Source organism: Brachionichthys hirsutus, unplaced genomic scaffold, assembly GCF_040956055.1.
Source record: "Brachionichthys hirsutus isolate HB-005 unplaced genomic scaffold, CSIRO-AGI_Bhir_v1 contig_283, whole genome shotgun sequence".
Classification (NCBI taxonomy): domain Eukaryota; kingdom Metazoa; phylum Chordata; class Actinopteri; order Lophiiformes; family Brachionichthyidae; genus Brachionichthys; species Brachionichthys hirsutus.
Window position 1 is genome coordinate 26,992 of NW_027180371.1, and position 12,788 is coordinate 39,779.

A 12,788-nucleotide genomic window follows, 5' to 3' on the forward strand; every position below is an offset into this window, starting at 1 on the left:
CCTTTTGATGATGGATCCGGGAATTTTTAAATACATGACCGGGTTACCCGGTTCTCTCCGGGTAACCCGGTTTCCTCCCACCTCCAAGAACATGCAAATTAAGCGAAATTACATTAAATTGCCCGTAGGCATGTGTGTGTGTGTGTGAGTGATTGTTTATGTGTGGCCCTGCGATGAACTGGCGGCTGGGATAGGCTGCAGCACCATGCTTGCCCCCACATGAAACTTGTGACAACTGTCCTGTGTTGACACTACGTGGAGGTATAGTGTCTCTTCTAGCTCACTTTACAAAATCTACTGCTCCTGTACTGCAACCGCTTGAACTCGCTTTGGCCAAAGGCTTAACTGCAGCTTTCTTATGAAATGACAGAGAAACTAGCTGTACATTTGTGTGGCCTGGTCGGCCCTTCACTCCTCCCAAATGCAAGGTGATTGTTGCCCTCTGTTTCATGCACACACACACACACACACACACACACACACACACGCAAGGCTGTTTAATCACCAGTTGTCCTTCCTCAACCATAGAATTTGAGCAAAATCATTCACATTACATGAGTCACGTCCTTGCTGTTGGTAGTTGAGAGAATTGAGGCACAGCTGCAGAGGAATCATGCAACAGAGTGGGTTTAATTAAAGATATGAAATATTTAAATTCCTTTTAAGCGCAATTGTGTCAGAAGTCCCCCTTGCACAGTTTGTTCCAGGCAATGCTCTATAAATGTTAGAAAGGTGTAATGGTGGACAATTGTTCTTTTGTCTCTGAGCTCACAACAGAGGTGAGGAGTGGGGCCAATCCCGGTTCCATTTCTGTCTATATTCTACATGAGCAAAGGAGAGGGATGCAACATTTTGATTATGTTTTCTTCGTGCCGCCTTGTTACCAGAAGATCTAACAAGCAGGCGACTGAAAATGTCTTTGGGAGAAGGTGCAAAGTTGGTAAATGATGACAGTATGTGATATCTTGAAAAACGAGGAACACTCGGTGTGTGCTTAAATGCAAAAGGGTGGACAATATACTGAATGTACAGTCCGGATCAGAGCAATAACAATATGTATCAATATTAGAGACAACAGACCCTGAGGTAAACGCGGATGCACACATGAACGCAATAAGGCTGACTGCAGTACAACCACCCTGAACTGATTCGTGCTTATTTTCTGCAAGTCATGAATGATGCAAGCCTGGACGAGTCAACTCCTTTATATAAGAACACACTGATTTAAGAACCGGAAAAGATGATGAAAGTGAGGACGACAGCCGTGATGGCTACTCTATTATGTAGGCAGACCACGTCTGAGCGGTGACATCACTGCAGCTCTCTCTCTCTCTCTTTTCCTGTCTCCGTATCTTGCCCTCTGCTTCGTATTCAGCTGCTGCGCCTGCCCTGAGAGATACTGTTCTATTCCCAGCTCACTTTTAAGTGGTAACGAGGGATGTACGGAGAAAGGGAGAATAAGCGGAAATCCGGAAATGAAAGAAAATGTGTGTGTGTGGGGGGGGGGGGGGGGGGGATGCATAAGTTACAGCAAGAGAGGCGAATGGGGAAAAGGCACTCAAATGATGAAGGAAGTAGATTGAAGGAGACAAGCAGACGGCCGTGGACACAGGAGACACGAGACAGGAAGCAAAGCACAGAAGTGAGGGAGACAAATGGATAGAGAGAGAGAGAGAGAGAATAGTACAGCCTGGCCTCTGATGTTTGGCCCATCTTTGTATGCATGCATTGATAGTCAGCTGGCTGCAAAGGCATCCGTTATGTTTCCCTTCTCTCGAGCGTCTCCCTCGTTCTCCCTCGTTGGCAAATGAGAGCCTCTGTGCTGCCAGAGGATTGAAGTGCCCTGTCATACCGCCCTGCGCCGTCACTCATGCATTTCTTTTTGCTCACTCCCCCATCATAAGTAATTTGCACACCAGAACCACAGCGATGCACGATTTGACCTTCGTATAAAGGCTCATATCAGTTCAGCTCAAAAGGCACAAAAATTCATCACATATTTCTATGAAAATATTTCACACATTCACTCCGTGATAACATTTATTCAATATGAACTTATGACTATTGTGCACTTTGAGATTTGCTTTCAAATGTAAAGTGCGTTTAAAATAAAGTGTATTATTATGACGTTGCTCAAAGTTGTCCAAGAGATTGCTCAGGGAGTTTCTGTGTTTGTGCAGACGCATGAAAAATTAGAGGGAACATTGGCCATCACTGCAATCCATTAAATAATAGCACAGCATAGCATTGAATAATATAATACCCGATCATACTGTCTAAAACAAGGAGAATGTTTTGCAAGGTGTTCTGTGCTGCACTGTCTCCAGCATTGGAATGCTTAGTCGTGATTCATTTTAACCTGACTATCACCCTTTGACAAGAGAGGCATGATGCACTTCATTACACACCTGCATCAAATCTGGAATCTTGTTTGTTTGTTTGTTTGTTTACATTGTCCTTGTTTATCAGTCTGTTAACCAGCACACTGTCACAAAAATATATATTTTATTTTATTTTTATTTGGCAAGGAAGAGTTAATTCAACTTCAAATCAAATGTGTGTGTGGCAAAAGCCCCACAGTGAATTCTGGAAAACGTTTTCCTGGATCTCATTAACATTGTGTGTTTGTGAAGTTTTTGTAAGGATTTCTTAGTATTATGTAAAAAAAAGTAAATAAAAATAAAAAATAGTCAGAAAACCGGGCAAAGTAACGTCATCGGAGCGACAGCGGCAGCTGAATTGCAGCAAAATAAGTTGTTTTTGGGTGAAATACTCACCGTGTGAACGGCCCCTTAAACTGTGTTGACTCAGGAATGACATTTATAACACCGAACCACAACTTGTGTGACGTCTGTCCGCCACTGCCAACATCAAAGGGTAGCTGTGAACAGTTCACACCAGCCGCCCATAGATCACCGGCCCTACATGAGGCAGGGCTCATGATTCAACACAAACATACAGATAAGAGAAACTCCACTGCACACACACACACACACATAGGCTAACCCCGCCCCTTAATGAGCAAACAGTGTGGGTTACGGTGCATTCTGAAGGCTGCAGGCATTCAGGTCTCAAATAAATCACTTTTGATACCATGCTCATTGTTCATTTAGATTGTAAATCGTGCAAACACATTTATACTTACAAAGATTAAAAATTTCATGCGGGATTTTAAATATCCGACAGTTTAGAGAAGGCAAAATTAGCTAAGATAAATTAATGACAAACAGGAGTGTATGGCGGTGCAACTGCACCGAACCTATCAGCAAACACGTGGGAAAGGGTAGACTCAACACTATTTCCTGAGAAATAGGGTAAAACAAAAAAACTGCTGATGCCCTACCAATCAGTAATCATTACCAGGTTTCTCATATTTGCTGTGGTGTGCCGGGGAGGTGGCAGACAGAGGCTACACGGTCAGACAGGATGGTGAAGAGGGCTGTTATTACAGCTGTTGAGCTGTTCCCGCAGCGAGACGGACCCTAAATAAAAGGTCATCCTTCCAAACCCAACTCTCCCTGCACAGGACATTCACTGGGTAACGGCAGACAGCTTTCTGCATCCTGCTCCTCTGTGCATGGACTGATGAGAAAAGAACTTCTCATTCAATGCAAACTTGAGTTCAACGTGTTCAAAACATTAGGTTAGGTTGACACATTTCGAGAACACGTTCACAAAGCAGGTTTTATATTTGCACTAGAAAAATAGTTTTTTTTTTTATAGTTTTGCTCCCTCCTGGAACTATATGGATATACCAGAGTGAGCGAGGGGGAAATCCTCAGGGTGAAATAGGACCTAGATTCTGGGAAATACATCAGATAGAGAAAAGAAAGTGACACAGCATGAAAGAAGAAACATTAGACACTTATCAATGAAGCAATGCACCCCCCCAACCAATCAGGGATGACAGTAAATATATTTTTGAAATAGGAATAAATATTATTCTTGGTCATACATTTTGAACAAACACAAGTCCAGAAGATTACACATGAAAACAAACAAAGGAGATATACAATCTCAGAGGAACTGAGAACGATTAAACACTGGATGACTTATCAGTGTGATTGTGGGCTGTCGTATTATTGCCATGGCAACACTTCCTGTGATATGCTAATGTATCCTTTCTGTGTGTGTGTGTGTGTGTCGCTGTAAATGACTGGACACTGGAGTGATTTTCTTATTTTCCTGTTCAGACTTATTTAAGTAGACTTATTACATCTTTAACGTGACTTACAAGTACTCTGACAGCTGGTCTGTCTTTTTACGTTTTATTTTTCTGTAGCTAAATTGATCGATAGCTATGCAAATACATGGCCCTTCCGTTTCGAACGCTGCCTGTGATCAATCACTTCTTCCTCTATCAGCTCTCAGAGGGCCCGACACTGTGACGTTGGTGGTGATTGAGACATCAGGAGAGACAAACCGTGGATGTTGTCAATATTCATATTATAGGTGCTACAATTTCCCAGGTAATCTGTGCGTACCATACAAAGTCATACAAAGCACTGATAAAATTAGATTAGCAAATGTTCATGGCGTAGCAAAAAAATAAAAACATAAAATCTGAATACAGAAGTGTTTCATGATGGTCTTATCTTTGCCCCGGGGTTACATGCTCAATTTATAACACTATTATGGGAGGGAGTGATAAGTGAAGCGCAAACAAGAAACCATGTGGTCCAACTCTTCAGAAGTCTGATAAATACTACTAGGTGGAATTTATTCTATTGATCCTTTCTGTTTCCGTTCATTCCTTCTCTGTGACTTATATTGACTTGAGGGAGCTGGAGCCCCACCCTAATTTAATTAAACATTCACACCTGCAGTCAATTTGGAGTCAATGATTTCACTTCTATAATTAGAGTTTTGATACAAGTAAGTAGACTAGAATGGATTTATGCTGCACCACACAATCTTGGGGGCTGAATTTCTTTCTTTTTTTTTTAAGCCAACATGAACAGAATACAATGTCATCAAAGGTTATTTAAATTAGTTTATTAGGGGTCTAGAATATCTACAAAATACTCTGATATTGTATACTGGACTTTTCTTTTATTACCTCATTGGATTTGGAGTATTAGAGTATTTTATAGAATTATGTTCTGTTGAGTTTAACATTGTATTTTTTTTTATTAAATCACTGATTTGATTTCTGGTGTCCATGTTACCATGAAATTTCCATGGTTTTTATGTGTAACCAATTCAATGTTCTTTTGCCCATTTACTTCCCTTTTCTCCTTCCATGGAATCAGAGAATGAAATTGAAGAAGAGTATTTTTTTTAGGTTCCTTATTTGACAGTAACATATGAGCGCCAACTATTTATCAAGAGGATTTCCGGCCAACTGCATATGCCATTTTATCTGAAGGTCATTACTTTGAATGGCTTCGATTGCCTTTAGGTTGGGTTTTTCATTGTGGTGATGCAAATGTTACACTTCAAATGGTATTTCCAGCAATTGATCTAGCAGCAGTTTCCATGTCACCCATATAAACAGGAAAATGCACCCTTCTAAACCGTAAAAAGATCACGGAGAAAGAGGTAAACTCTTGAACATCGATCAGAGAAACCTCTGGGACTTTCAAAATAAAATAATTCACTTCTCATTTATGTTTCACCCACACACAATTACGTACACCTCCACAAACACGCAGATGCAATTCAGATCTGATTGTTTAAAGATTGATTATGAATACACGTTGTGGGTTGTTTGGATGAGCGTGGCAGCTATGGGGCAACCCCATAGTTTACTGAAATACATCAAACGCTGCCAAGAAAAGCACTGGAGGCTGTGATGGGGGATCCAGAGTTGGTGTTATGCTGACTAAAAGAACTATTGTTGGTCCTCCCCCACACCCTTTTCAATTTTCTTTTTTTATTTGACAACTGTTTAGCATAAATGACAAAGTGACATATCCAGTTCCTTCACAGAATCTCCCTATTTCACTGTTAGAGTTTAACAAAAGTTCTGAGAAGTTCCAGAAACTGAATGCAGGTGGAAAAAATACAATGTTTTCAATTGAACAAGCAGATTTCTTCCATTGTTAAGTCTAGCTCAGCCTTATATTTAAAGTAAAGGCATAGCTTCCTTTGAGAGGGTGATGGGAGCATTCATAAAGCCTCGACTTCACTGCTGCAATGCTTTGTTTGTGGGCTTAGACCAGTCATCCATTCAATGCCTGAAGCTGGTTCAAAATGCTGCTGCATCAACCACAATGAATGTGAGGGACCACATTGTGCCTGTCCTCCACAAGGATCTACTAATCTGCTACCCTTAATAAACTAGCCTTAAATGCCAGGGTGAGTGACCCTTAAGCCACCTGTGGAACTCCTTAGCACTTTAAACTTTTCAACGTGCATCCATTGTAACTCTATAATCTCCTTCCTCTTTCGGCACAGCAAATCAACTTTTTGAACTTCACCCTGTCCTTTGCATCGTCCTCCCCAACACCAAGCACTCTCATGTCTTTCCTCACTACGGCCCCGTCTCTCCTCTGGACATGTCCAAACCATCAAAGTCTGGTCTCTCTGACCTTGTCTCCGAAACGTCTAACCGTCACTGTCCCTCTTATTGTCTCATTTCTAATCCTATCCAACCTGGTCACTCCCAAGGAAAACATCAGCATCTTCATATCCGCCACTTCTAGCTCCGCCTCCTGTGTTTTCCTCAGAGCTAGTGTCTCTAAGCCGACAATCATGGATGGCCTCGCCACTGTCTTGTAGACCTTTCCCTTCATCTTCACTGACACTCTCCTATCACAGAGCACACCTGATACTTTCCTCCACCCGTTCCAGCCCGCCTGCACACAATTCTTCACTTCCTTTCCACATTCTCCATCACTCTGCACAGTTAACCCTACTTGAAGTCCTCTACCTTATTTACGTATATTCCTTTACTGTTCCCCCCTGGGACCTTCTCAATTACACACATAATAAATGAGTATATTGAATTAAATATCAAATCTCGGAAAAAGGTCAAATTTGTGCAGTAGATATAAAACTCATTTGTCTTTGTTTCAGCCCTTGAGGCTCATGTGATCCAACTTCTGCTGTACCAAACCTAGTTATAAAACTAATCTCGCTGTGAGCACGAGATGAAAATACAGCACAATAACCTCATTATTGCAGCCCAGTGAGGGAGTTTGCTGCTGGTCAGTCAGATTGAGGTTTCACCCTTATTCCTCATGGATTAGATTAAATTCTTTATGTTTATGTGTATCGTTGTCAACTTGTCTTGGATTTATAACAGCATGCTGTCCTGTCCACCCCGTTTTTGATCCTTCTAATACAAACACACATCATGTTACTTTAGCTTAAGAAAAGAGAGTCCCGGCGCCACTTTTGGTTCGACATGGCTTCACAGAAAAAATGGGGATTTCTTTGTGCAGGAGTATCTCGTAAACATGTCTCTTTCTTCTCAGACTACTTGCGTACGTACAGTCGGGAATCACACGCAGGTACTTCCCGTGTTGTAAATCAAACATTTTCCAAAATGAAAGCTAAATGCAGAGATAAATCTTTCCTGAACTTTGAGTTTTACCAAACTTTTCATCTGAGCTGAACTTTGTGCCGTGGTAAATCAGTGTGTGTGTGTGTGTGTGTGTGAAATAATCCACAGTGGGAATTCCCCTCCTATCAGTTGATCTGGTCTGGAATCTGTCATCAGTGCTCGTGTTTGTTTGGGTTTGTGGGGAGCAGAAAGAGAAACTGAGAGAAAAGAGAGAAGTGAAGAGAAATCCAGAGAGACAGTGAAAATGCTGTATGCGCGAATCACCTTACACCCCTGACCTTTCCTCTTAACTGATGTATTCAGCAGTGTTACTTCAAAACGTTAAAAAATATATCTTTCCTCTTTTGTCAGTTATCTTACTATCAAGTCTTGACTTTGAATTAGCAGCTAAAACCACTTAGTGGAGGCTCCACCCCGCACATCGGAGTAGACATAGCACAAAGTGTCCCATTGACATGAGCAAAAAGGCCCGGGGGCGTTTTCCCACAACAGAAGGACAGGAGCTTAAAATTACTTCAGGGGTGTTTCAGAGTTATGATTGTAAAACAGAGAATGTAGCCCTTGGAGAACATATAAAAAAAGAAAGAGCTTCTAAGGATTGCATGAAGATTTTTTTTACTCAGATAAAAATAAGTCACACTTACAAAGATTAGATTTTCAATTGTTTTTACCTTGCAAAAATTCCCATCTGATGTTTGTCATCCATCCAATTTTGTTAAAATTCATACTCAAAAGCCTCATTTTATGTTGAACCTTTCATCTATGTTTTCCATGTGAATGCACCACATGGTACACATGTGTAGTTTTTCTCAGGAACCATGTAGGAGTATCTATTTTGAGCCAAATAAACAAAGTTTATTTTTGACGCTGGAAACAGAATTAAAAACACAAAACACGAGAGAGCTGTTCAGTCCAGTCTATTCTTAATTTTTTTTTAAATTCTATTGGCTACTGAACGCGCAAGAGATCCTTTCTTTGGCTTTCTTTGTCAAAAAAAGGTTTAACATAAATGAGGTAAATGCATTCTGAATCAGGCATCTAACTGAACCCACTGCAACCAAAGGATTTTTTTGTATTGAATTCCAGTTAATCTTTAAAATGCATTTGTTTTCTCCTTGCAGGGGGGGTTATAATATCCGTCACGTGACCAGCTGACCTGGTGCTGAAGGACTGACATTGTCACATGAGTGGAGGAGCTGCTGATGTGTCCATCCTCAATTATGTGATTCAGAACACGGATGAGTTGTCAGTCCCATCACACTTCCTGTCACATGATGCTGTTGCTCTGTTGTTCTTTCAATAGAAAAGTGATGGTGGTCATGGAGCGGAACAACCAATCACATGATTGCAAGTCTTTTTGAGATACTGCTGCTTTGTCTTTTGCCTCGCTGTCCATTCATTTCCAGGCTCTGTGTATTTCTGTCATGTCAGCAGAGTCTCTTTCAGTCAGAGCCATTCGCGGATTAGCAGTGTCTCACAGGACGTGGCTTTAGATTATTCAAGGTTGTGGATGGTTTCCAAAAAAAAAAGCTGTCTCATTGGAAGCTGAAGGGGGTAAATTTACATATAGACAGACGCATCATCTCACATCTTCTTTTCCCATCTTGTATCATCACTTTCCATGGGATACAGGATTAGCCAGTGGAAATCAACACGTCATCAGAAAGTCCGTCACCGGTGAGTCGCAGAAAGCAGGATGGATTTTTGAGGCATCGCTTTCTGTGAAGGTTTGCCTTCAGACTGGTCCCAAAACCACGAATCAGACACAAGAAAACGTTTTAGCAGTTGAAAGTAAGCACTGACAGTCGTTGGTGGTGAAGGCTCTGGAGGTGGTGGGCGGCTGGTGCACAGCATCCACCAGAGTACAGAATGATATGGTGATGAGTGCAGGTTAAAGAGCACGGTTAAATACAGTTGGAGCCTGATTGGAGAAGGAAGTGGAGGTGTCGCTGGTGCCAAGCACACTACCAGGAATCTGCCACACCCACACACAAACAGAGAGAGAGAGAGTGTGAGTCACACCTGTGCATTCAACTACAACTAGGACACAACTGAATTTATCTTTGATAGATGGAAAAACCTCACTGTCCCAAGCCAATAAATACCCTCATTTAAGTTCAGTTTATTATTGCATGGGCAACCACGGCTGACTTCTTCTGAACCTCTGACAAACAGGATGCAGTGTGTGTGTGTGTGTGCCTGTGTGCGTCTGTGGGTGTGTGCATGTGTGTCAAGTCAACCACAGGATGTCAGATTATCATTGTTGATTTTTCCATGCAGTGCAACACACCCGCTGAAGTCACCCATGACTTTTCAATTTCAACAACTATGAATAAAAAAAAAAACAAATCTGCATCTATTGTGTATGCTTGAGCTGATTGTGCGTCTAGGTGTGTATTCCTACCAAGTTTACGCATAGGCACACATACACACACACACACAAGTGAGATCGCAGTTTTAACTTCACTCTGTGCTAAAATGAATGAAAGCCACGTGGACAGTGAGGATGTCATTAGCAGCATATTTGTATCACATGCTAAATAGATAAACTGCCATTTAAGATTTGCATTCTGTTGCCGCCAAACTGTTTGATCCAAAGGTGTAAAGTTTTCCAACTTTTTTTTGCCAACATTCAGGACTATCATTTGAATTGTGTGATAAATATACATCATTTCACTTGCATGGTAAGTGCATATTCCCGAGAACGCTTTTCTCCATATATCTACTGGTTGTACAAACTTCCACAGGGATTCCAGAGGTTTAGGATAAGTAAGAAAAGAAGTCAAATAAAATGTAAAAAAAAAATCTAAAATGAGGACAACAGAAGGAAACCGGGGAACAGGTTGTATAGGTGACACCCGAGATGCTGTGAAAGAACTGAGAACTATCACGTGAACGTATTCCTCCTCAGGGAGATATCATTGCATGTGGAAGTGGATGGGAAAGCCATAACTGGAAACTTAATGTGGAGATCTGAGCTGTGTGATGTTACGATGCGCTCGGTATGAACGCTGAGATGTGGGAAGGGGAAGGGTCTGATGAAAAGGATGCAAATGACTCACAAATGTTTGTTCCTGAAAGGAAATGAGTGTTAACTATAGCCTTCAAAAGCCCCCCGCCTCAAAATACCCACACACTCTCACATGGCTTGGCTTGTGGACTTCCGTGGAACCCCCACAATAGCCTTTTATACACAGAGGAGCCAGGGAAAGAGAGTTGAGCTGCTGAGAAAACAGAAGTTACTAATTAGATCAAATTGTCCTGTAGCACATGGCTGTCTGGCTGAATTCCTACCCTCTCTCTTTCCCTTCATCTGTCTCCTCCAGATGTTTGACTTCCTGATGCAGCGACTTTGTTTCAGTGCTGTTTCATGTTCCGCTGTCACAGCAGGATATATTGAGGCCGATCATTAGTGTGGATGAATAATGAGCACAGCTGGAAAGGAATGAGAAGAAAGGCACCGCAAAAGAAAAAGGACAAATTACATCCGACAAGCGCAGGAGTTACAGGATATGCATGATTCCAAAGGCATCGGCGTAAAATGCTTCCAAATAGGACCACACTATCCTGATAGGACTTTGTGCTTATTACATTTATAGCATGACTGCAACCGGCAATAGCAACTGAATGGTAAAATAAAATAAAGTTAAAAAAAAAAGAAAAAAAGTGCCTACAGGATAAAATCTAAATCAAATCATTATGTTGCTAGGCAGGCTGCCTGTCGTTAACAAAATACAACATTAGGATTAGTAATATAGATCACTTTTTCTATTGAGATGTGACACAGGGGCTATGTGGCGCTAGCTTGACCCTTATTTTCATGTCATCTGCATGAATCATCAATTGGTAAACATTCTTTTTGCCTGGAATATGATGCATTTGTCTACATTATATATATATACCATATATAAAAAACGCACATCTTATATTTGGCACAAAATGCATGTATAAGATTTCTCATTTTACCAGTTAAAAGTTGAAACCATCAAAACGTCAGCCTGAGACAGAGGCGTCAGCCAAGCTGCATTGCATTAGCTTGCGCTATATTGCTATCGCTCACAAAATCTGCACTTTGACTATATTAATTTAATTGTTTTTGTTTAAAACAATCCGGATGACGGCCCACAAGTATTTTAATCTCCGACATGCTGTAGTCTGTGTGGCTGATAAAACTGAAATATACATGGAAAATCCTGCCTGGTAACATTCACGTGGATGACGTTGGCATTTGTGGTCATAATGGGAAACAGAAGGAAGATTGTAAAAGGAAACACACATTTCCTGTAAGGCTGGTTTGTGACGTACATAATGGTGTGCAGTGCTCCCGTTGCAGCCTCAGCAGGGAGGGGGTGTGACATCAGAGGCGGGATCCCACTTAGGCACAGCCAACACAAACACTCACACACACACATCAGAGCCAGAAAAAGACGAAGCCAAGGGTCGGTGAAATAGTAACAGAGAGCGGGAAGGATGTCCCCTCCTTCTATTCATCTCATATCAACTCTTCCTTGCTTTCTTTTCCCCTATTACAAAGATTTGATATCAAATTACTGCCGAGTCGGTTTCCATTGACAGTTTTGGAATGCAGAAAATCAGTAAAAATCTGAAGGCGAAAGAGTTGACATTTATCGAGACTTGTGTTTGGAATTTATGCACTTCAAACCCCGCCGTCACAGGCGGGTCATTTCACATGAAATTATTTCAAATTTAGGGAGTGGGTGGGTGACCTCACCACCAGACAATGAGCTCATATAGAACATAATATCATCTTATATCTTCACACTGCATTTAAAGCAGTCCAGCGCTGAATGGATTCCCTGCATTTAACCTCTACTAACACCTTATGAAACACCCAGCGTAGGCGACCTTTGCATCTGTGGGAAGCAGTTGCCACATCCGGACATGTCCGAACAGGCCTCTCCCCCCAAGAAACTGCATTCCTCTTCAGTGACAAAGCAAACTCATTGTTTAATAAGCACATTTGGAAATGTGAATCATCAGTGATCATTGATGACACTCCTAAGTCTGTTAATCAATATGGTGTGAACTCTTTCCAGGTTTGACCATCTGAAAAAGTTACAAGGACATTCTAATCTAGTTACAAATAGCTCACTTCAGAAAATAGAATTCAAATAGACTCTTATCTTTAAGAATGCTCAACATATTTATTGCTGATAACGGTGTTTAGCTCTATAAATCCATCCATCTAACATCTATAAGCTTCTACTCTTGGCAGGGTAGGAGTAGGGGTAAGGGCAGGGAGGGGGTGGGGGGGCAT